Source organism: Parus major, chromosome 1 (assembly GCF_001522545.3).
Source record: "Parus major isolate Abel chromosome 1, Parus_major1.1, whole genome shotgun sequence".
Lineage (NCBI taxonomy): Eukaryota > Metazoa > Chordata > Aves > Passeriformes > Paridae > Parus > Parus major.
Genome location: NC_031768.1, coordinates 112,574,641 through 112,578,848, shown reverse-complemented (window position 1 = coordinate 112,578,848; position 4,208 = coordinate 112,574,641). Strand labels below are relative to the sequence as shown.

At 54.6% G+C, this 4,208-nt stretch overlaps 1 protein-coding gene across 2 annotated transcripts in view; it reads left to right on the top strand.

Annotated features, from left to right (window-relative positions):
• The first annotated feature begins 763 nt into the window (after positions 1-763).
• Positions 764-4,208, top strand: part of GDPD5 (glycerophosphodiester phosphodiesterase domain containing 5) — a 104,343-nt gene continuing 100,898 nt past the window's right edge. The window contains exon 1 of one of the 2 annotated variants that reach the window (XM_015635683.3): positions 764-909. The gene's annotated coding sequence lies outside the window, so the exon portion shown is untranslated. The remainder of the gene's footprint in view (positions 910-4,208) is intronic. The other variant, XM_033518904.1, reaches the window with a different exon arrangement.

Here is a 4,208-nt window from a genome sequence, read left to right as displayed (position 1 = left end):
CTGGGCATCCTTCTCGTCCCAAATAACCTGTGCTGCTGCAGCATGAGGGAAACAAGTCCTGAGCATGGTGTAGATCCAACAGAACACTCGTCCTTCCCCCAAAATGCTGTAACTCAGGGACCCCACACCAGGTTGGCCTGGGTGTGGAGATCAGCTCCACCTGCACGCTTGGGAGTTCAGGATCTAACGTGGGACCGGGTGCAGGTGATAAAGGGGGTACAAACAATGAAGGGTGAGTTGCAAAATTTGGGGAAGAAATCAGGAGGCAGCAAAGCCCAAACCCCCACCTGACCCTTTTTATCCACCTCGGTGGGAACACAAAACATCCCTCCTACCCCAAGCTGAGCCTGCCCCGTCCCTGGAAGTGTGCAGCGCCAGGCTGCACGGGGCTTGCAACAACCTGGGACGGTGGAAAGGGAGGTTGGAATGCCATGATCCTTAAGGTCCCTTACCCCCCTCACCCATTGTGTGATTCCCGGCTGCTCGCTGCCCTTTAGGGGCTCAGCATTCCCAAACCCCCCTGGCACAGTGCCAAGCACTCTCCTCCCCAGGGCTGCCCCGACCTTTCCCTTGCCCCCCAAACCCGAACCCTTGTGGGGTTCGCTGGCAGCCGGGGGACACCCCAAACAGCAGCGCTGCCCACGGCTGGCTGCAGCTTCCTTTTCTTCTCCTCCTCCTCCTGCTGCTGCTGCTCTCGTCCGTGCGCTCCTCCCGCGCTGCCCGGGGCGGAGCCGCCCGGCCCAGCGCCCGCCCCGCTCCCGAGCCGAGCCGGGCTGCGGGGCCGGGGCTGCGGCCGTGCCAGCGCCCTCCCTGCGCCCTTCCCTGCCGGCCCTGGCACAGCCCTGCCGCCGGGGCCGGCCTCGCCCTTCCCGGGGCTCGGGAACCCGGCGGATTTCCCAGCGGCAGCAGGTAAAGGGAAGGGGCGGGCAGGGTGGGCTGGGGGCTTCCCCCGCCTGGCGAGGGGTGATGCTGAGCTGCTGCGGCCGGGACAGCTGGGCAGGGCTGCACCCCCCGGCAGGGGCTCCGGAGCCGCGTTGCTTTGCCCCAAAGGGTGTTTCTTTTCCACGCCCGAAAGGTGTTCTTTGCCCTGTGTGCCCGTGGTGCCTCACCTGGCCGCCAGCATCCCGAGCGAAGTTGGGGATGTGAGCGGCTGCTCCCGGCGAGGGTGGGCACCCACCCGGAGAGAGGTCCCGGGGTGCCCCCTCTGCTCTCTGAGACCCCCAGAGTGTCCGGGGGTGGATCTGGACGCTGCTCTCCCCCCTTCAGGCCCTGCCTGTTTTACAGGGAACGCTTCATTTCGGTATGAAATGATGGCATCTGCAGTGTCCCGCGGTTCCAGGGCTTCACACTGGTGTTGTCCGGAGCTGTAAAATCCTGAGGCAGCAGAATCCCAAGAGGGATTGATTTATGGTTGCTGGTCCAGCCGGAGGAGCACTCGGTGCCCATCCAGCTCCCTGAGGATGCTCAGCGATGTCCTGGATGGATGGCTCTTGGCGACATTCCCCGCCAGCAAAGCCTCTGTTAAAGACCCCAAATTTCCAGCGAGCGCTGAGCAGAGAGGGTGAAAAAAAGGTGAATGTAAGAGGGTGTTACTTTGTCTTCATGCTTTGTAAATAAACTAATTCAAAAAAAGAGTAATTCAGGAAAAAGAGGGGGGGAAATCGTCTCATTGCTGTTTTCTTGGAGCCCTCACCCACGTCCTGTCTGTTCCCCGCCCGGAAAACTGGGCATGGAGGAGTTGCAGTCGGCATGTGAGCCTTTCTTTGGAAAAGGGCTGCTGGAGCAATTCCTGGTGTGGAAGCTGTGAAATTTCACCCCTGGTGAGATGGAAATGGGGATTCTTCAGCCAGGAAAAACCTGGCCACGTCGAACTTGCCGTGCTTTGGGATTTTAGGGGTGGGTCCTTGTTGCTTGTAATCGTGTTGGCTTAAGGGTTATTCTGGGGTTGGAGGGGGATTAGGGATAGATGACAGGAATAGGCATAGCCATGCTGCATGTGAAATTTAAAAAATAATCAACTATGGTTCTGTTTGCTGGCTCTTTGTCCTGGAGGGAAGGAGCCTGGACAGATTTGTCTCCATTAGAAAGTTACGCTGTGCACGGAGAACGCTGAGTCCAAGTGCTTCGTTGGGATGCTGGAGTCTCCTCAGGATGCTCCAGCTGCCAGGAAATTTAGATTGCTGCTGATTAGCAAGTAGAAGTTATAGTGGTGCTGCTTCTTAAAGAGCTTTTTTGGGGTTTGGATCACCCAGCCCTGCAGGATAAGAGCCTTCTCCCTTCTTTTCCCCTTACAAATTGCCAGCTTGCCCTTGGCAGGTGTGGCTGGGGAAAAGCTGAGGCAAATGGATTTCCTGCCTCGCATTTTGGCTGGCATGTCCATTTTCCTCATCAGATTGCTATGGAAAATGGTCCATTAATTCATTAGCCAGCCTTTATCCACCTGAGCAGTGATGCATCCTGACTCCTTAAAGCCTGTTATTTTAACATATTCTCCTCTGCCAAGCTTTGAAGCATCTTCACGCTGATATCCCAGCAATGTGGAGCTGCAGAATATTTCTCTGTGATTTAGGAGGAGCTTCTTCAGAGGCAAATACAAGCTCTGCTTTGATGGCAGAGTTAATTTTAGAGTGGGTGTCTCTGTCAAGCTGTACTTTTTTTATTAAATGAGCGTGTTCTGCCTGTTACACTTTTCCCTGTGATGAATTCGGTAAAGCATGACTGGTGTTTGTCTTGGAAGGAAAATGAGTCTTGGTCGGATCAATTGATGTGGTGTCAGGTTGTAGATTCAGAAATTGCTGGCTCGGAATTAATGATAAAGGGTTTGGTTTTTAGCAAGGCAACAAATTGTTCTATAAACCAGGAAGGTTATAAGAAGACACAGAACCAGCTGTGAGGGGACAACCTTTTGTTGTACTTTTACCCACTAACTGTGTACCCAGGTGCATTTAATCTCAAATAACTGCCTTAAAATCAGTATATTTAGGGTTTTTTTTTTTACTTTGTGGGTTTTTAAACGTTTTTAATGTGTGGGTTGGAGTAATTCACAGGTGCAAGTGCTGTTGTAGGTGGAGGTTAAAGATGCAGGGAGCAGGTGGCTCCTTCACCCTGCACTTTGATGCTCACAGGTGGTGGAAGTTATGTCTGGGTGCCCTTTAACCAGACACACCTGGGGGGAATATTGTCCTTTTACTTGCTCTGTGAGTCTTCCCGAGGCTGAAGATAAAAGGGAATGGCTGTACCTTTGAAATACTCCTGGTGCAGCTCCGGGCTTGTGTGGGAAGGTGTGGCAGTCACTGGTGGAGGGGCACTCCGGGCTCCTCCTGAGAGCAGCTTTCCTGCAAACATAGTGTGGTAGGGATATGCTATCTCTGGAGTCTGAAATGCTGCTTTTAAACTCCTTTTTGTTGAGATGATGCACCCACAGAGGTTGTGCTCCCGTCCCTGAGATGCTTTGCACCTTCACGCTGATATTCATGGAATGGTTTGGGTTGGAAGGGACCTTCAAGTTCATCCAGTTCCACCCTTGGAGAGGAAGAGATGGGATCCACCTGGCAGCCACTTTGCTTCGTTAGGCTGCAGCCGCTGTTAATGGGGCTCCAAAGAGCTCAAGCAGGGGTGTTTCACTCCGGTGCTGACCCCCAGCCAGTGCTGCTGCTGCTGAGAGGGGGCTGCGGCTGCTCCGGGCTCTGCTGCTGCCAGCTGGAGCTGCTGTGGGGTGAGTGGTGTCTCCCTTCCTGTGTTTGTTGTCTGGGGTTTCTGCTCAGGGCTCCCCGAAATGCTGGTTCCGGGCCGGGTGTGAGGCTGAGCATCCCCTGCGCTCAGGAGAGGGCAGTGTCACACCGAGGAGCTCCTTCCCCATCCCCGCCGAGCAGCGCACGGAGCTGCCCCCCGCTCCAAAGGGGCTCACAGGGGGTCTGTGCCGGGTGGCTTTAGGAGCCAGGCTCCTCATCCCCCTCCCTTCTTCCCAAAGCAAGTGTTCCCCCTCCAGCTCTGCTCCCGGTGCTTAACAGCCCTTCTCGGGAACATCTGGAGCATGATGCCGGGAAAAGGGATTTAAAAGACTTTATGGTCGTTGCTTTTGCCTGCCAGCCCCTCTATAAACAGCGATTAGATACAGCTACTTCAGTGCACGTCTTGACCTTAAAATAAAAAATTAAGCTGCACACTGGTGTTTGGCTTTGCTGCTTTTTCCTCTTTAGCAAACCACT